This window comes from Hetaerina americana, unplaced genomic scaffold (genome assembly GCF_022747635.1).
Source record: "Hetaerina americana unplaced genomic scaffold, ioHetAmer1.1.p SCAF_5, whole genome shotgun sequence".
Lineage (NCBI taxonomy): Eukaryota > Metazoa > Arthropoda > Insecta > Odonata > Calopterygidae > Hetaerina > Hetaerina americana.
This window is the reverse complement of record NW_027287095.1, coordinates 73,675,319-73,696,854: the sequence shown is the minus strand read 5'-3', so window position 1 is coordinate 73,696,854 and position 21,536 is coordinate 73,675,319. Positions and strand designations below refer to the sequence as shown.

Genomic DNA, 21,536 nt, shown 5'->3' with positions numbered 1-21,536 from the left:
ATGTTAAGAAAAGACTCGGAAAAACTTTGATATGGAGTGTAGCTATGTACAGTGCGGAAACATGATCATTCAAGCAGGATGATAGGTGTAGATTTGAGGCTTTTGAAATGTGGGTGTGGAGAAGAATGAGAACGTTAAGAGGAGAGAAAGGAAAACAAATGAGGAGGTGCTATGCATGTGGGGGGAGGAGACGGGATTGTTGGGAGGAGTCATAAGGAGGCATGAAAATTGAATGAAAAGCATATTGATCGGCAGTGGGATGTTGAGAGAGGGGAGAATGTTGAGCAAACGAGGAAAGGGCTGGAAGGGGTGTTGAACGGGATGAAGGGAGGAAGTATACAGAGATGAGGAGGGGCTTGTTGTCGATTGGAATGTTGGGTTTTGTTTTTATGGAGAAACGAAATATGTAATTGGTAGTTTTGTCCATCCGAAAACCTACCTTAACCGGTAGATTACCTAATACGTCTTCCTATGAAACCGCAGGCGGCAGAGGGGAAGCAACTGCCCTCCCCTTACCCTGATTCATGAATGGCGCACTCCTTGGGGCGTATTGGGTGATTTCTACTCTCTCCTATCCAAGCAACCCTCGGGTTGATTACTCTGTTAGTTTTATGAACCCATTATATTTGCATTACAGTGCAGTGTTGAGATAAGCCCGGCGAATGAACAGCTTTTTTACCCTAATGTCCCACACACAAGATTGGTGGCAAGAAGAAATTACGTTATCACTCCCCCCTGGCTAATTACATTCATAATTCCGTCTGAATAGTTTTCTTTCCCCTTTTGTGTTTGTAAACTAAGAGGAACTTCAGCTCTTGTATTTTATCTCGTTATGAAAGAGAAGGTTTCTTTCCAAGTTCAGGCTTGGACGGTCTATTCCTGTTTGCCAAATGTAAATTTAACAAATGTTTTAACCCAGTATTCTTTCAGCTTTTAGTTTCTCCGAAAATCTAACTTCGTGCTTCATATTTTCGTCAATTGGAATTAATTGTGTCGCACATTGAACGTTAAAAGTTATGATGCGTTCATATTGATTGAGTTTGCGTGAGTATCACAGCTAATTCTCATACATAAATAGTTACCCAAGGGAATCAGCTCGGGAAAGTGCTCAGATGGGTTTGAGTGATTTCGAAAAATTCATTCCCAATGAATTCTTGAAATCGGTTTTTTATTATCTTTAATGTGACTTCCCCCGTTCTGGTTATGGAGAAAGTAAAAATGAATACACCAGCCCGTTTTCCAAATCACAAGATCGATTTACACCAATCGACCCAGTTTTCAAGGATGCGAACGTAAATTAGCTATGGCAAGCGTTTAGGATAAGATGGAGGCGCTTAGAGATATTTCACTTTTCTCGTTTTTTTATCGTGCTTCGTTTGAAAAGACTGGTATAAAGATATGAACCAAAACGAGCGGCATATCAGATTAACTGATAATCTTGAACGCCGTCTTGGTCTTTTTAAGTATGTATAACTATTTTGATGACTACTTTCTTTCCTTACCGAGCCTGTTGGCCTTGATTTATATGCATCGCTTTATTTATATAAGTAGGCAAGTGATGCCAGAAGGTGATGTCGGTCGATAGGTTTACCAACTATTGAGGTGTGTCACACGAGGAAAGTGTCGTAATGCTGTTTCAGTATTCCTCCTAGTTTCACCACTTTGTCTTGGGTTTATGCATTTTAAATGGTTCACCGGGTACATTTAGAGATGATTTAAATTGAATTATAATTTTCAAGCATTTCTGTTCTGTTTAAATGCAATTCGTTAATGAGGAAATTTGAGGCTTCATATTGAATGTTCATTGCATCTAAATACGTCACCTGCATGGCGGAATGTTATTCGGCGTTGAGAGCATTTTGAGACTACATTGTGAGACGTTTGAGTTGAACTTAATATAATCAAGGTTGACTTCGTGGATATTATGTATATTTATACTTAAAATGATACATTTGTTGCATCCGTAAGTTTTATTGATATCCAACGACCCACACCGCGTTCTGTAGCATACTCTCTTGAGACTGCGAACTTATCATTTTAATAATGAACATTGAGATGCCTCTCAGTAAGCTTGGTTACCGTCTGAATTTAGATTCGCCTCGCCAGACTGCTGTACATGATGATACCAAGAACAAACCGGTTTCGCAGAATATGAGGAAGTTTTCGTCTCATCGAGGAAACGATGAAACTTTGATGTACCGCGCTAACGCACTTCGTAGAACTTCCGTAGAAATATGTACAATCTTGTTATTGCTGTAAAAATTCTATTATTGTCGCAGTTACAGACGCTTGTATGCGAGACGTATGTTATTTTTAATCATTTTCACATCGTTTTTGACTTTGATCTCTCGCATGCACTGAATGAGCCATTCGGAAAATTGCTTTATGCATAAAAAATAAAATTACTCTAAACATGAACGTTCCTTATTGAATTCCACTTGTTCCTCCTGCACAAAGGTTATTATATTGCGTTCAGTCTGTGAACGTTGTGTTGGAATTTAAGTTTTGCGTCAGGCATTTTTTTCAAAATAGATAATCCGGAGCCGTAGATATAAGTACCGGCATCTCAAAATTGTTGGCACTGTTCCACATTTTGTTTGATATTCACATGATTAGCGAGTTTGTTTTGACTTAACCATTTCTCATCTACCATGAAGTTGTTTTTATTAATTGCAAACTTAAAAATATTGCGTAGCCTTAACAGAACTTTCTCCACAATTGTGTTAACCCTACTTGAAAAACTTAAGATAAAGTAACCAAGAGTTGTAAATTATTATGTGTCTTAACTCAGTCTTTCTAGTCGAGTGGGTAGCGTCCAAGGTATTACTTTTGGAATTTTATTTTAAAATTATCACTAATTTTACTCCTTCGACCACTGTTTTGTTAATTAGAATTTTACATCAGAGTTCATAAAGTTTCTAACCCTCGTGGTTTAATATACTATCCCAGAAAAGCAAGCGATACAGTTTAGATCACGAAAAGGCACCGGGAGCTAGACAGCGGCTGAGTTCGGGAAACTAGAGGCTCTATTTTGAGGGCGGAAATGCCTGCTACGGTTCTACACAAGGAGACTATCGAAGAGTGGCCGCCATTAAATTGTACGCGAGGAGAGATTACTTCCGACCCAGGGGTTAGTGACGTTAGTGAAGAGAGGCAAATTCAGCTCATTAAAATACCACGCTCCTGGATGATTTCTACAAAAATAGTTGGATCCTGAATTAAACATAAGTAATGCTGGTTTTCGTATTAAAATTCACCCTTGAGTAAAATTCATGTGAGAAGGCTCTCAACTAACAGGGTAATTATCCCAGTTTGAAAGATTTTATCAGATGTAACTGGGCTAACAACCGTAGTTCTACAGTGCCTTTGGTTTTTTTGGTTTTGCTCTGAGAGGACATGGCTCTGTTAAAAAAAACTACTAATGTGAGGACATCAGCGTTAAAAGTTTAATGAAGGCATTCGAAAGAGAAAACACTAAATTACATTGCATGAATTTCGTATTGAATCAGCCAAGTATATCCGGGTGAATTGAATACATTGAATATAATGATCTAGAGTGTGGCTTTCAATTGCTTATTTGTTTGGGTTTCTGAATTAAAACGTGTCGGTATCAGGTGTAAAATATATTTATGGTTTTTTGATATCAAAGCGAATAATTTAGTCCCTAACGGTAGTCAAATAAAACATTCTTCCGTTTGCAAAATCGTGAAAATGTCTTCCGGTGCTTCGGTATTTTACTTAGTGGCTGGAATAGGTTACTAGCTTAGTAGTTCCATATTCTTTTCAACCAAATCCTACGCTTTAATAGACTAGTTGATCATTTACAACCTGGCATTTCTATCTGTGTCAACATGGTACCCTGCAAGTCACTGCTAGGGTTTGTAGCAGAGAGTGAATAGTCTCAAGGCATGAGAAATCAACAATTAATTGTTTCTTAATTGTTTGTTCCAATATATATTTAAGATCTAAAAAATGGTGGAATTATGCCGTTTACGTAATATTTTAAGTTTAAACGCATAGGTTTTACTACGCAAAAACTCAACTAAAAATCTTAATCTTAAACTACAGTATTTAAATCTGCTGAATCTGAAAATCAAATGAAACTAGCGTGAAATAATGCGAATCTGCTAAATCATGAGTAACTTGTTGCTGTAAGTGCGTGAGAATATTTAATGAACATTTTACAATTAAGGAAGTTTCACGTCACTTAAAGTAATATAGGTTCCATATCTCGTAAATAAAGTAGTCACTTATGAACAGGGAAATGAAATAATTCCCTGTGGCACGCAATTTTACCTAGTTATATTAGCTTTTTCATGTACCTTGATGGTTACTTTCCTGAGTGGTTTATTTGCCTGGAATTTTACGATCAAATAAATTGCTGCTTCAAGAACGGAAACTTTATACAAATATTTGCAATTCACTCCAGATGGACATCAGCTGCCACTCTTTACTGCATATAACCCTTAGCATACGACTAATTAAATTACACATGACAAAGCCATCATTGCGTTTATCATCATTATCAGCATAGTATGAGGCGTGGTTATCTAGTGGATATTGCGTTCAGCTACTGACCGCAGGTCTCGGGTGCGATTCAAGTTGCTTCTGGGGACCTTTAGTTTCACCTAAGTTTTGTGATTTTTCGGCTGCAATACGAGTATGTTCCTGAAAAACCGCAGACAACAAACGGAAAAGGTAATTCCTCTCTTACACTGTTTGTGTATGGATTTTACACGTATTTATAGGTCACTACGAGGTGAGCCCTCTCCTGATAATTCTCTATTTGTGATTGGTTTATTATCCTGGATGTATATTTGTGAATCATGCCCTCGTTTAATGAGCGTTTATTGGCAGAAGAAAACTAAATAAAATCCAGGATTTTTCTCTTGTACTTTTTACAATTGTTCTCTGTGCAATTATTCGGTCGTTTAGGTACTCACCGTGAAGAAGACTTTAAATACTGTTTCGCCACCAGCCGTTAGACCCATTGGAGCCCTAATGTTTTGCTTCGTCAAAACTTGAGATAACTTTGGATCGATCAAAAAATTAAAAATATAGGAATCAAACTGTTTCTTTGGAAAGTGTATTTGATGTAGTATATTGACTCCCCTCGTCTTGGGAAGAGCTTCGAGTCCCGGCTGTTTCGGATTTTTTTTATTAATTCCAATTACTATTTGGGTTTCGTGTGGAAAGCACGTAAAGTCCCGCACTCCTTTCCGTTGGATGGGACGTTAACCTGAGCTACCTCTTGGTTCATTTATCGTTAATAACTGAGCAGATCGATGACGGTCTCCGAGTCCGTCTCTCCGCCATCATAAAAACCTACCGTTCCATAGATCTTACCTCCTTTCACCAATCGCGCTAGAGACGTCAGATGTCGGTTGCTTTCCCTCCCCTTCCCCCCACCTCCAACCACCACAAAAAGATAAACATTAATGTGTACTGCTAAAACGCACATCTTGGCTTCCCTCATTTCCGTCTGTTTTCATGATTTCCCCATTGGTATTAAACTCCTCAAAGTGTTTTCTCATGCCCCGCCGTCGAATGCGTCGAGACTTTAAAGCGTTTAAATTTATTCCCATTTTCCGAGTCCAGAGGGAAGTGGCTCGCGATTCTATTGGCCTCCGCGGGTGGTCCTAATTACGCGGAAAAATGAGGTGGTTTTAAATGCATCTCAGTCCTTCGTCCCTTTTTGTTTTCATGCGGGAGACGAAGGTTCAGCATCTGGGGTTTCCACTAACTCCACCGGGTCCTTTTTCTATTAAGCTCAAACATACCATGGAGAATTGGAGACCCATGAGGTGAATGGTCACACTTCCCTCACCCGCTCTCTCCTTCTCTCCACTCCTCGGCGTTTTGGTGGAGGAATCCCTACTGGACCTGAGAGAATCGTTTGGACTCCCCTTTTTCCCTTACCCTCCCCACGATCTCCTCTTTCTCCCCGCACGCTGTTCTCCAGTCTCTTTACCCGTTTACCTCCCTAGCCAGCGGCTAAAAAGTCCAGCCGGTCTAGTCGGTCCATTTGCTCGGGTTCGCCAAGTCTTTATGGCGTGATTGGGATCGTTGCCACGGATTTCCAACGATGCGATAGGGGCGAGCGCCGTTCTCCATTACGTTCGGGGAAAAACAGGGTTTTTGGTATTCGTGCGTCCAGTTGTGTGTTTTTCTGGATTGGTACATGCGGGGGACAGATAAATAAATGCTACCCGCAACCCCTAGTTAATCCCCGGTGTGTGTTGAGTTCCTTTTTTAAGATCCCACGTGGGTTTTGATTCGTAACTAATCGATTCTTTTTAATCGAATCGAACACCGCGAGGTCGACTGCGATTTGGTAGGCGATTTGCTTCTTCACGTTCGAAATTATTGTCGGGATTTTCGAATTGATTATCGGAATTCGAAGTTTGCGTTCGGATTTACCAGTTACAATTTATTGGTTAGATTTATTCGAAAAAATCTAATAGGATAGTGTCTTGTTTTCTTGGCTATTCCATGATAACTACTGATATCAAGTATCGAAGTCTGGTAAAATCGATGGTTCTATTGTGCAAGAATGGGTGAAACTAATTGGAAAGAAAGTGCGATATTAGCCCATTCGTATTAGGTTAGGATAGATCATGTGAATAAAATTAGGGAGATTAGGTTTGGAACAGATAGATGTAAGATGTCAGTTTTCCCGCGAATGATAAGGTATCAAAGTAGCGTTGTCCGGCCGCGTTACGAGGGAATAGTATTTTGTGTCAAAAGAAGTCTAGTAGGTAATCACCCCCTGCCACACACCCTTGGGGTGCTTTGCAGGGTACCGTGATGTAATGAATGAACCAATCCTTAAGTTGGTTTCATAAGTGAGAGTACCTGACTCGTAGAATTCTCATACGAATCACCTATACGACACATGAAATTCACGCAATCATTTAAGGTTTGGGGTAGCAGTCATATCTACCGACCTATGATTTCCCGGAAATATTGGTAACGGGCAATTCTGGTTGATAATAGTCAGTAATCATCACCCGGATTTGAACGCGGTATTTTACGGTCAAGAGTTGGATTATCCATCCTCTAGGCTACCTCTTACACAATAAAAAGTAAAAGTACCATCATGAAGAGCGAGAGAAACAAAAAAATGATGAAATTTGTGGAAATTAGGAGGCTTCTCGTGTGGGCGAGAAACACCTCCATCTTATAAGTCGCGCGGCCTTAAAAAAGAAAAACAAAGTAGGTGTGGTGTCCCCTTCCCCTTTTGAAGAGGAAGAAGCACCTTGTGGGAGGGGAGGGAAGGAAAACGAGAGGAGGGAAAGGAGATGAAGTGGGGGAAAGGGAGATGTTGGGCGGGAAATAGCACCCGGAGATGGAGGGACAGACAGGGAGAGTGAAGAAAGGGGCGCTTAAGTTCCTATGAGTTATTTAAAAGCGGCGCCTTTTTTTCCTCTTCGACTTGTGTGCTGTCTTGATATTTTAAGGCACAAAATGGAGGGGAAGGTGGCGGTCGTTTAGGGCGGAGTAGTCGGGGAGGTTTGGGGGAGGAGAGTCATAAGGCGCAGACAAAAGCTCAAGAGAGAGGGAAGGAAGGAATAGGGAGGGTTTGAGGAATGACTGGCCGACTGTGATGCCGGTTGAATGGAATAAACAACAGGGGTTCTCTTTTGAGTTCTCATGCGCTTTGACGCGTGTAGCTTTGACTCTTAGAGCTCGCGGTCTGTATTCTTTTTTTTACATTCGACGTGGTAAAAAAAATTAAGAATCAGTTCCGCCGTGAAGAGACCGCAAATATGTATACGTCAATTTTTTTCCCGTTATAAATGTGTTCAAACCTTCGAGGTGCATTACGAAATACGGCGATCATTTCTTTGGTGTATATTTAATAGGGGATGGTTTGACCATGCCGGAAATACGCTAATATTAGGAAATTTTCTGTTGGTGATTCATTCTGTCGAATAGAAGGTTGATATCGTGTTAGATAACGTTCAGAAATGTATTGACGGTTAGTCTGCATGACTACCAAATACTTACCTCAAACGGTAGACTGCCACTAATATTAAAAATAACTCTGTCGGATATGTCGTCAATATGAGTGTAATTATTAAGGGTTTATCAGCTATTTTGTTTTACCTTCTAATTAAGTTAATTATTATTGAAGCAATTCTTTTTACGGTCCCAATTGAATGACTCTCATGACTTGTGAGTGAATTCCATATTCATACTTAATTAATCATTATCCTTTAATATTTTAAGCGGTGTACATAAATTAACCCGTGATATCGGCCAAAAATGAAGAACATTATCAAACGTATACTTCGAGAATGACTGTAAAACACGTTTTGAAAATATAACGAATTAGTTTTGTTGCTTTTACTCTTTCATTATAATTTCAGGCTCATTCTTGAAACCCGCTTTTCCTAGGTAGGACTTCATAGTATGCCTCTGGCCGTGGCTAAGTTCTTCTGTCAGAAAACAGGACGTTTTTACTGGATACGTATTACATATAACTGCTGCTACCATTATGTGTGTGTATTCATATGTGTGTGCGTGTGTGGTGTGTGCTTATGTGAAAGTCTCACGGATATAATTAATTATGTACAAGACACACAAAAAAGAACCTCGCACCTATTCCTAATATTCGGTGGTCAAACCACCTTTAGCAAGGCAGAGAAGGAACCTTCTCCTTTCTTCCATTCTCCTTTGAGAAAGTATTAAGAGGTTTCCTGTTTGACCCCCAAAAATTCGGAATACGTGCGAGTTTCTTTTTTGTTTGTTTTTGTTTTTGTTAGCTAGTGCTATCATGGTGTGTGTGTATGGATTTCAGAACAAGGAGAGAAATCACCTATCAGGCCGACCTCAGAGTGAACTACTGTGATTTGATCATTATTTCGCTAGATCTGAGAGTTTCGTCTTTCATTTCGCTTAAGTTGTAAGTTAAATTAGGAGCCAATTTAGCAGGTAAGAATGATTCTAAATGTATTAATTCTAATTAGTAAATGCTCCAAGTACAACACGACATCCATATCCTGAGCGAGATACGAACCATCAACCTACAATTAATTGTATGACTGAATACGCCATCCACCTGGAAGACTCAGAGATCAGTCAGTCAGTCTATATTACATTTCAACAATGTACTGCGTAACAGAACGATTTATGTGCTTGACATAAAAACATTTATTTGGTCCATTAAAAATGTGTGACTAAATATTCCTTCTTTACCACTTTTTATTCGAATCCCTCGTTTTACACCACGCTAGCCAATTTTTTTATTCGAAGAGAAGAAGTGGATTTAGATAAATTGACCACTAATTATATGAACGAATGCCTTACATTTGATGGCCATTTACTTCATCCTTCGAAAGAATGTTAGAGTAGACCTCGGTAAAACATGATATTAAATTTTTTCCTTCATTTTGGATTTTAAATGTTATTTAATGATCGTTTTGTGTTACTAAGGCTGTAAATACGTTTTGAATAAATTACGTGTATGATAATGATTATTTGCCGTTGTGGACTGGCGCAATGTGATCAGGTGTTAATTGATAAACATTCGTTTTCAACGAAGTATCATTCGAAAAGTTTAAAAGCCGTCTCGCGTCAAAATAAACAATTTCCCTCTTACCAATTCGGTTATTTTTTCCGATCCGTGAAAAAAAATATGAAAGGTATTATGTGCCATCGGTTTTCAATTAATGAATCCGTTTGAGGTGTCTCAATAAGCGGATTCAAATCAATTGTATCGGCGTGGTGACACCGTCTCAAATTTCGTTGTACAATTGAAAATAGTATTTTCGTGAAGGTAAAACGTTTCTGTAAAGACGTCTTTTGGTTTTGAGACTTCTTCGTTGCCTATTTGCTACCAAGTATTACTTATGTGGATGTAATATTTTGTAATTCCTTGTCATCAAGATTATAACAGTATAAACTGTGGCTTTTGATAACTCTATCAACAAAGTTAGTTTCGCAACGCGCGTTCGTTTTGTTGTAGTTTGACTGGTGACGTCACATGTGCTTACGTGACGTAAACAATCATCTGCGAGCGCGATTTGGTTGCTCTCAGTAAAATTTGGAATCGTAAGCTATGGGAAAAATCTTAAACTTACTTCGGGAAAAATTGTAAAATGCCAAGTTAAATTTTATGCTTAATAAACCTTATTCAATTCTTGCGTTAGTCAATAATTTATTGATTTTTCTTCATTTGCGTTTTTTGTGATTTATAATTTACTTAAATATTTTAATTCTTATTTTTTAGTTTGAATTTTTAACTCTTAGGTTTCCTATTTGTTTACCCCTGATAGATATGGGACATAATTTGAGGTGAAGGAATTAATCCATCATAAATGTTTACGTAAGTCTTTACGTATGTAAGTCTGGACCAGATTATTATTTCCCAGCGTGCTGATTATTTTAAGTAGGATTACGATTATCTACGTCCGTATTTGGCTTTCAGTCATGTTTAAGTGAATACGGTGTAACCTACTGCACGAAATTGTTTTTAGTATTCACGAATGCTAAAATATTATCTGCTCGATCTTACATCTTCGTTGACCCTTTCGGCTCAAGTGAGTAACCCTCTTGCCTTTGTTGCCTAATGTTGTCCATCTATTCACGATGTTGAGCAAAGAAGCAGTGCCGTGACACATATTTATTCCTGTGCTGCACGTCCCGGAATCAATTCACGTCTCCGTGTAACATAAAATCCCTTTTAAAGTCACTGCTGCAGCCGCATAGAATCAAGAAACGTTACCGAACGAAGGCTTTATCTGAAAATCTGTGGGAGTAAGCTGAGGTGATTTGCAATTTCAATGCAGTGCTGCGCTGTCAAAACAACTTCTTTTTCAATCACTCCTTAGCATGCCAAGAACCGTTTTCATACGCAGATAATTCCCCCTCTGCTATCCGGGTTTGATAAAAGCCTCTCCACTCAACATTCCAACGTGTTCGTAAGTCGTTTATTTTTTTCAATTTTATGTAAAAATTCAATAGTCTACCTTTTCCAAAATATGCGTTATGTGGTGACGTGAAGGCTTCTATAATCATTGAAAGAAAATTGATAAAAAAATACCTTCTAAAAAAAAAGAATTTCACGTAAAATCATAGCCATACTTGACACAGTTGATTGATTAAATCCCTGCCGACAGACTCAAAAATGTACACATTCTTCCATATGTCCATACTTTCACGGGCCCTTCCGTCAGTTTTAGATTGAAGTTTCGTTGGCGCATTTCTACGGGGAAGCATGTGAGAATGGGCTGAGGGAGAATCGGTTGTTCATGAGATATTATTTGAAAGCTGTGACTTCAGGATGGTGCAACGTACGGGGTGCGGTGCCAAAATCCAGACAAAAAATTAGTAATTTTTCCAACAATTTTTTTACTACAAAAATGAAAATATTAACAAAATATATTGTACTGAATTGCTTGTATAATCATAAAAAATCCAATTTAAACCTGTTTTTTTGTGTGTGCAAGTCATTTTTATGCACAACTATACGAAGAGAGGGAGGAAACTCGGAAACTGCATTGCTCCTCCTGTTCTTAGTGGAGAGGACTGTATTGGATGGGATACAATCATCACAAAGATGTTAATGTATTAGTTCAAGAGAGACGAAGGTTTATTTCGCTGATTATGGTTAGTGTATTACAAGAATGCGACGGAGGGATTTTCACTCTCTAGCCAGTAATTCGCCAACTTCCACCTAAGTATTTAACGTTCGGAATGAGCGCCTGGAGGTGGGCAGATTTAGAACTGTTCGCCATATGGACATTGAATCATCTCACAGTTTAACGTGCCATACGACGGATAACGTAATGATTTTATCGATGCGAATCCCAGAAAATAGTCTTTTGGATTATTAATACTAGTTACTCGGGCCTGGCTTAGTCCCTGGCTTGGGGTCCCATCTAGCATATGAATATTGTATCGTCAGGTAATGATGCTTCCCAAACTGAGTGATTTCAGCCACGCATCAGTCAGCCATGTTAGACATCATAGTCGTTGGAGCCCCTTGCAAAACCAATTATTGATCCAACCAGCCACCAACGTGATCATTCCGAAGGCAGGTTAGGGTTATAGCCCTTGCACTGAGCCCTACGGCGTATAGATTTCACGTGGGCAGTGTGGGGATCCCAGTTCCATTTCCTCCGTAGGTAGATCAAGTACCCAGGCAAAAACATACAGTTCGAGTGTAGCTGAGATAGTCCAGATGCTTCACCCGGCGTTGAACTCCAGGGTCTCCCCTAAGCATACAAGCGTTCCGCGTGCTAGGCTGCCACATCCCCTACTGCAGTAACGGAAAATTCCGCCAACGCCCTGGAGATTAGAATCTTGATCCTTGGGAGTGTGAAGAAGCCCATACGCTTTTCGGCGCCCAAATCTGATGCCCTCATCCCGTTTCGCAGGCCAGGCGTAATACAGGTATTAAATTCATTGCAGACGGATGTTATTATGTTGAATAGTACCCTTGGCGTTAGCGCAAAGTCAGGGATGGAAGGGGTCCATATCTATTGCGGTACTAATCGCTCATTGAGTCATTTTGGGCGGAGATTTTTTGTTTTCATTTTATTTTTTGGACTTTCTGGCCTTCGTAATGGATTGAATCATCCCCCCGGAATGAATCGGAAGCAGACTCGCCGCGCGATTTCATTATCTCACCCCTCTCTCTCTTTTTATTTCCCCCTCCCTCTCTTTCCTTTTCCGTTCCCTCCATTTTGGCTCGCGAACCGAAACGTGCGCACCCTGCAGGGTATAATAATAAAAAAGAAAAAAGAGAGGTGGTTTGAGTGTAAAAAGGGAGGTGCCACGAGAAAGCGGCAGAAAAAAAATGGAGAGGAGGGTGAAAAAAAGTAATATTGAAAGGGTAGATGGCTAAAGGAGTAGGTTGGAGATGGAAGCGAGAGTCGGTGAGGAGAGGGTAGGAGTCATTCCATTAGCGCAACACCAGTCGCCAGTGCGTGAACACGTGAGTCGAGGAGGTGGTAGGGGGCGAGGGTAGGGGGAGGGCATGCATAGTGGCCGTGTTACCTATTAGGCGCCTCCGCCGCCGGATATGCTGATGCGAAACACGCTCCCCCGTTTTATTAAGCCGTCAGGTCGCTTTCGCAAATATACCAATCACCCGTCAAAAAGCCTTCCCCTCGGCGGTTTTCGTTACACAACCGGGTGTTTTTCCGGGGTGCGGAGAGGGAGGGAGCAAAGGTGGGTGAGGGGAAGGGACCTAGGGGTGGCAAGGAAAGGGGAGGCGAATAGAGGGATGGAACGTCAGCTGGTTGGGCTGGCTTACCTCCGCCCGAAGCACCCGGATGCGCGGCCATTGATGGTGTCGGGTAGACCCGTGCGATAGGATGTCATATGCAAGGCACCATGTCGATATTTTATTCATGTCGACCAGTTCGATACGTAAAACGTAAAAGGAACGATGTATCGCGTATCGATAATTACCTTCGATGTGACATTACAGACAATATTTTCGTTATTTCGTTGTGCACGATGTTTTAATTCAACATTAATATATTGTACATCAATATGCACGTAATGGCAACATTGACACATTGAGAATATCTTTCGGGACACCTGATATATTTTGATCGATATACCCTAAAATGAAAACCAATTCCATGTATCGTCGAAACTTCGATATTTATTTGACGTCGACGGTCGATATTGTAAAATGAATTTTGCGCTTCCCTAGGGCAGAGAATTGTAGATGAGTGTGGATAATGACAAGAAGTGTATCGACATATGAGAGAAAATTCGAATCGATTTCTCCACGGTTTTTAGATGGATAAAATATGCATCTATATATTTTGAAGTCGATGTAATTAAAAAACAGAATATGAGAAGGTTAAAACTTGAATTGGAAATATTGGCAAATTCGATAGTATGATGGAGTCATGATGTTCATATGGTCTGGTCGAAAGACAAACGGAGAAGTTCTAAGTAGAGACGGAGAAGAAGGGAATGTAACTGAAACTCTCTAAAGAAAGTGAAATTACTTCATTTGATACAGTTAGGGACGACGGAAAAGTAAACCGGAGGAACTACAGAAGAAGATCCTGGATTGGATATGAGTAACTATTTGAGTAATGACAGATGGGAAAGATAATGTTTATGCACCAAGAGGTTACTCTATTGAAGGAAGTGCTGAATGGGAAGCTTCGTCCATTCAATCTTAGCATTAATGTTGACTAGTCACGGCGGTTTTAATTATGCATCACCCGTGTGTGACAGCGATGTTTCCTTTTTCGAAATAATTTTTCCCGCTCTTCGTACCCATGTTATGAATGACGAAGGTTTTAACCCTCTCAATTCATCAGCACTTGTGTTTCTGAACTTTCCGTTTGAGTGGGAATGGAGCGAACGGACCTTGTGTGTCACATTTCATCCATAATCAATGATCAGCTCCTCGCGCTTGTTGCCATGAGCCGCGACATTTGATAACAAAGGACACATCCTCCGTCGCCCCGGATGCATGGTAAATTTTTTTAACAATGTGCCCTGTACCAAGGTTATTTCACACATTTTTCACCCCGCTATTATTGCTTCGTGGAATTTCGCGAGCGCAATTGTTTGACCGATAATTCCGTTGAAAATGCAGTTCCTTATATGTCCAGAGCAGTACTAAAAAAATTGACCAGCGCATATAGTTATTTTATGTATTTTCTTGTTCTGTTTACGTCAACTCGAACTAATTCGAAGGAAATTATGATTGCAATGTTATTTTGAATATTTCGAGCAGCGTATTGATCGTTGGTCTTGTGTGTCGGTTTAGAATGGAGATGGTCTAGTACTCCTCTAAGTGATCCAGTAGTTAACAAACAGACTGCACCCTTTTGGATAGATAGTACTCGTGGACAGTTAATTTTGAGCGATTTTGTAGTTTAATTTAAGTAGAAAGTAAGAGTAGGCATGGCTGATATTTTGTCGGCAGAAAAATGTTTTCCACGTGGTAAAATAAAAGGAAGGGCTAGTAACGATCATAAAAAATATTGATGATGAATTTATTAAATTCATTCCAGATTAATTATGTATATCTTTTTAAGTCTCAATTTTAGGCAGAGTTGGTTCGACGGCTTTCTTGTATTATTCGTTCTCCGAGAAGACGAAACCCCCTCCAATGCCTCGTTTTTTCTTGCTCTGACGAATTGAAACAGCAAACAAGACTTAATTAATAAGCGAACAAAGATAAAGTCGTTCATGAAGAAATAACTATATCAAACGTCCCTCAAGTAAAATAGATGTGCTACAATCTTTCCACTTGGATAATTCAATGGATACAAGGAAGAACTGGCGGAATTAATCCATCTAGGTTAGATAAATATAAGTGTAAAATTTTGCAGTAAACAGACAAATTTACGTAATCCTGTTATCCATGCAAATATGGTCAGCGATGGGTTTTTGATATCGGCAATATTGAGATATTTAAATGAAAACAAAATAACTTTTAATGTATAGACGTATTGCGTTTTTGATGCAGTCATGAAACTATTTACACACCATTTTGTTAGCCAAGGCAAAAATTGGCAAAATTGGCAAAAAAAAAATAATACCATCGACCACAATGTCGAGGTCCGGGTCAGTGCCTGCGTCTCAAAGGGGTTAGAAGAGACCAATAGACCGTTTAATCGGAGGATAAGTCTCCCGCAAAGTATGTACTGCTTAGCCAGGAAAAGGATTTAGACGTATTTTTAAATATGTATCGATTCCGCCTTCAACATCGATACTTTCTCCCAAATATAGCCCATCTCTGAGCCAAAGGGGTTCGGTTTGGTGGTGATGCGGGGGGAAGGTGGATAAGGCGGGCAGTTAGAGTGGGTGGCTTCGGTGGGATCCAGGTCGAGCCTCACTAGGGGTAAGCGGGAGGGAGAGTGTTGGAAGGAATGCGAGAGGGGGGGAGGCGGAAAGGGTTGCCGGGGGCGACAGCGGAGGTGGCAGAGGCACTGGATCGCATCGAAACAACAATGGGGCGGCGCCTAACCATCAATCCCACACTGCCCGCCCCCCCCCCCTCCCCACTCATCCTCCCGGTCCCTTCCGCCTCCGGTGGGTTGTCCCCATCTCCTTTCTCTCCTCATTCCTCCCCCCGCCCCCACCACCTTGGATCCGAGCCACATTCTGGTTCGGCGGAAATCGTATAGCAGTGTCCCCGTCTCCAAGTATATAGCGTTCAGACGACGGGGAATTCCGCTGGTGGAAAGGGGGGAATACTTTTTTCTCTAACCTCTTTTCCCCCCTCTCTCTTTTTCTCCCCTCAGTTCTCCTGCCTCCATGGCCCAAAAACTTCCCCCTCCATCCTCCCTCTCGCTGTCGTGCAGAATAGATGGAAAAGGTGGCTGTGGGTGGCTTGGGGGAATTGGGATACAAAAAAAAGTTGTAGCCGAGGCTTTTAATGGGGCAAGGAGGTCGAGGAAGTAGGAGGAGCGAGGGTATTTTGTCCCCCTCTCAATCGCCTCCGTGTGAATGGATTTAAAGTTGCTGCCAGAGAGGGTGGCACGGTAGGGAGTGGCTCACGTGGTGGGGAGGCTAGTCGAACGTGATTTACTGGGTTGGCCCGTGGCGCGAGGTGTTTTTACTCTTTCGTTATTCTCTCAACCGTTCAAGCCTAGTTCGTCGTTACTTGGACGACGGCAGTGGTCATTTTCGCCATCGGAGGGGGGAGGAAGGATGGACGAAGAGGGAAAGCCTGCTTCTAAATTAGCCTTGCGCTTTACTCGATGTGGCAAGGGATCACACGGTTTAACGTCCCACTTGACGGACGGTGTACTGCACTTGAATTGTCATCCTTTGCCTTGGTTTCGAAGTGGGAGTTGGTCAGTCGTTGATGTGCCTATCGGTAATTGAACCCGGAAATTTCACTTGGGGTTCATGGGAGTTCAGCCGAAGTTCGTAGATTATAACGAGTTAACCGCGACTTGGTGGTCCCCAGCCAATCAGCGATCAGATCTAACACTGTCCATAAAGCGTCCGCATAGAAGGCAACACGACCCGTTGGATTCTAGGCGTTGATTGGCTTTGGGCAACTTCCCTCTCTATCACATTTATTGTGATCGACTAACGATAGTCAACACATTAATTCCGAACTCTGCCCGACTCAATATCGTCCCTGTATGAATTCAAGCTTGCACGAAGCACAATGGCTACATGATTTTCGTTTAGGTGTTGGAGTGGAATGATATTTAATTGGCTATCTGCAATCGGTTGTGCCGTGTGGAACGTGTATTATACACAGTGGAGTGTACGACGTGACGTTAATTAGAATTATCCTTCGGGCCACCGGCCATGTTTTTACGAAGCGAAGTGTCCTTCCTCCCACCCCTTCCTTTTATTCCCGCCTTGCCCTAATTGCCCATCTGTCCTTAATGGTACAGGTGACCTCGGTCGTTGAGCGACTCCCACGTAACTGCTAGTACGTGGATACGACCCTCATTGCCCTCCACCTTGAAGCATTCATGCATCTTTTATTATGCGTACCAAGGAGAATTTGTTTTTAACGACCAGTCCAAACAGTAAAAATCTACTCAAACAACCAGTTATTGTCTATTGAGTAATTCTAAAACAAGTAATAATGTTGTCATAGAAATATATCACACCTCGCTTAAACATCATGTTGGTACTTTTACCCAAGATTATTCTGTGAAAATAAAGCACGTTAATTAAGTTTTTGAAATTCGTGAAATTATAAGTTGGTAGGAAGAAGTCAAATCGGTATAAGCTTTTGTAGGTTTGTTTGTGGTTTTTATAGTTAATAGGTTATATATGGGCGACGAAGTAAGTTGATTCCTATCGAATTACAAACCTGACTGTAAGATTTTTTAAATGTTTTGAGTTTGTTAACTTGTTCGATTGCTATTGGAGGTGACTGAATAATTTATTAATTTCATCTGACAAGAAAGGTGTGTAAAGGTCGTTAGCAAATGTCGCTAAGGTTTCGTTTAACTCACTAGAATTTCGCCAAATAGGATCAATATACTTGTTGGTGCCTATAAGCCTGATAGCATTTCATGAAATATAGTATACCCAATTGAACTTGAGCCTTTTAAAATCACAGCAACTAAATTATTTTATTCTGCATTAAGATTCTTGAAATACTTCGCCTTTAGAAGCCTTCCATCCGTAATGTTTTTCTGTGTAGCTTAACGGGAAAAGATTCCTACACGCGGGTGTAATAAATATTTTTAAGTCTTATTTGAAAACAATCACACATTCATACGCACGTACACTGAAAGGTTAGTCACATCTTAAGTGTGTCGTTAGCTGTAATTTTTCTCATTTTTTATTAAATGTTTTACCCGTCAGGGATGATACCTTCAATACCGTTCATATATTTGAATTATTTTATTTTCTGATTAAATGACAGGTTCTATCAAAACCATACCAACCAATGCTAATAGTAATTTTCAATTGTATTGAATACATATATTTCTCGTTGTACGTGTATGTATTATCAACGTGGTCTACCTGTCAAGATAGATTTCTGACGAGCCTAGGGGCTACGTACTGCTGAACTTATTAGCCTGACCTGACAATACGCCTAATTCCCTAAAACTACAGTCTGTCATGAGCCAATTTTTCAAAGTCAACTCATTATCTATCTACATTTCTACCATTCAACATTTTTAACATTTTCCTGCCTCTACAGCGCTCGGTTAACCTTTTTCTCTCTATATCATAGTTTTATGAATTCCGTTGCATCTCAGTATCTCGTGCCTCTATTCTTCCTGCCTTCTTCAGTTTTCTCCCAACATTGTTCTCTCTTCACCTCGCATGATTTTACCTTCTTCTCCTACTTTCTTTTCTGATCATTTATGTTTTTCATTTCTTTTTCACCACATTCTCATCTTAAAAGCTCCCAGTCTACGGTTATCCTATTGCCACAAAGACAAAGTTTAAAAAACATTAAAATTGAATTATGCAATTATTTTAAAAGTAATGTTTCAAAGTGATATGTGTATAAAGATTATAATAATGTAAAAATTGCATGTTTACTAAAAGAGTGGAAAGAGGTTATTACATTTTCTTTAAGGCTGCAGTTCGGAATCTTTCTCAGTATTTGTAGCACCTTTTTTTAGTCCATTGCCAATCTTCCAAATCTCAGTCTTACTGTATATCTTTTACCCAGTGAATCTTTTGCTCTTTTCCTATTCATTTTGGTCATCGGCATAATACAGCCGTGGAATCGAGGATTAAATCTTTGGTCTAGGGAAAAATGCTGCTGGTAATAAAACTCTTTGCTGGGTGCCAGCTATGGAAATTGCCGGGTTTCCTCCGGGACGGTTAGCGTGGACGTTCACGTAAAAGAACGCACAGCTTCTCAATCGTGACTCCGAATGCGTCACGTGATAGAAATGAGTGTCTGTTAACGTTTAGATTTCTCCCAATCTAAGTATTTTATTCCGAATAATGTTTCCACATGGTTCTTTTGCCGAACGAGTTTCTCAATTTTTAAGGAAGTTTTTGTTGCGATTTCTTGTAATGGAAAAGGCGATCGAATGTGTCGGTAATATATTGCGGTCTTAGCTCTATTAAGTAGACTTAATGGCTAGAATTTTTATGAATAGATTAATGCGTTCAGATTGAAGGGGGTATAAGGAAAATGGTAATAGCTATTGCGTTTTGTGTAATAATGTTAGTTGTGTAAATTTTGAATGGAAAAGGTATAAATTTCATTTTAATTCTCAATTTCCAATTTTGGATTTTTTGTAAAATTTTGTTTTATTTGCTCGCTATTTCATAGGCTAAAATAGTCCCGTAAGCTTCCCTGTCTATAGATAGGAAGATACGGTATTGTTTGCCGACCGATACTCGAAACGTGTATCACTTCTTTAATTACAATAGCATCGACATTTTCTATGGATATTTCAAATTAATTACGTAAATTAATTATTCGTAAGAACGCGATGAAAAATTACCACTTAACCTCATTTATTGATTTTATTAAAAAATAACAAAAATGAATTTTTTCGAAATATTGAAGTTTTCTAGAATATTTTAAAATACAAAAAGCAGTATGTGTTTTTATAGCAATGAACATTTTTTCTTATGAATCGTTTATTTAAATAAGTAATATCTCATTTAATTCAAAAGTGTTACTCAAACTTTTACCTGTCTGAAATGAAACTAAATTATTTCCTGATGAAAAAAATAATCGAGGCATAATTACTTCAGGTAGCATTGATTAATCAGATTTTCCATTACTTCGTTAAGTGTCCTATGATAGACATATTAGAATGCATATATTGATTAAATGGTCCAAATACTGGTTTAATGGTTTTATATATGCACTGCAATGATTTATGTGCTTATATTTCATATTGTCCTTTTTAGGAGGCCTTCTGAGTCAGTCATTACCCCAGTGATTCGAGTGTCCAAGCCGTATGACTGCCGAGTTTTCTTTTCCGACCGATAGATAAGGTGAGTCTATTACTATCTTTCCCAAATATTGCCTCTGGAATTGCTTCCATTAAACAATAAATGGAAGTTAGCTCTTGTGGGCGAGGGTGGTGAGCTGCTCTTGATATGAAGGATGTATGTAATAAGTGTGATCATTCCTTAATGTACCTCGTTGTCTCAAGATTTTCATGCATCTTTAAAAACTACCTTTTGGGCCAACCATAAAGTTCGTTCCCTGAAATGAGGCTACGTTCATCCTCGACAAGACGAGTTTTTTTTATCATCATGCGGTTTATTCTCATTTCCCCCATCTTGATGAAGAAGGCCGTGCTTAAGTATGGAGCATGTTTATTATTATTTAACTTTGAATTTAAATGTAAACTGCCCTTATTATGCGCCGCCATTTCGTTCCAATACATCACGCCTTCGCATGAAATCATTTATATTTTTCTCCCCCATAGCGACGTGCGTCACATTTTCAAAATATCCCCAACCTTTCCTCCCTTTTATCCCCCCATCCGATCACATGGCCTAGTAATAAAATTATAATCCTCTCCGGAGATGTTGGCTTAATGTATAGGGTAGCCTGTTCCCCTCTTCGTGCGAGAAGGAAATTACCCCCCTTTCCTCAGGGAAAATGTGCACAGTCGTTTGCTGCCTTTAAAGGGACGGACGCCTGCCGCCCTTCTGCCTTCTGATTTATCGTCAGCTGATAAAGCGTTGCTCGATGACGTCTCCAAATTAAAATATCTCGCGGAGTCTGCCGCTAATTTGTTTCTCGCAGCAGATGCGTGTCCCGAGAGCTCCCCCCTTCTCCAAGTTTCGCCTCCGGAGGCGTGTGTGCCTTACTTTAATTTCAGCCGCCTCCGTCAACCGTTTTAATTCCTTAAGGATTCTGTCTCTTAAAGTGGGACCAAAATTCCGGTTTGTCTCTTACGAAGCGCCAATCTTGGGGCCCTAGTCCCCAAGCATTCCGAGATCAGTTTTCCTTCAACGCTGCATAGAAGATGATACTGCGGCTCAGCGCGTTTGGGGAAGGTGATAGCTCATTGATCGAGGTCCCGCCTCCAAAATGATTTGTTGTGATGGAAACGCAAGTGGAAGGCCAGAATAGCATCCTCAAAGTTTAATCATTCTTCATCGGATGCGAGGTAGTCTTATGAAAT

General features: G+C 40.1%; 1 long non-coding RNA gene across 1 annotated transcript in view; it reads left to right on the top strand.

Moving 5' to 3' along the window:
- LOC139693533 (uncharacterized) overlaps positions 1-21,536 on the top strand; it is an 821,473-nt gene that overhangs the window by 79,270 nt on the left and 720,667 nt on the right. Inside the window, exon 2 of the long non-coding RNA XR_011702059.1 lies at positions 20,305-20,391. This is a non-coding gene — a long non-coding RNA (uncharacterized lncRNA). The remainder of the gene's footprint in view (positions 1-20,304; positions 20,392-21,536) is intronic.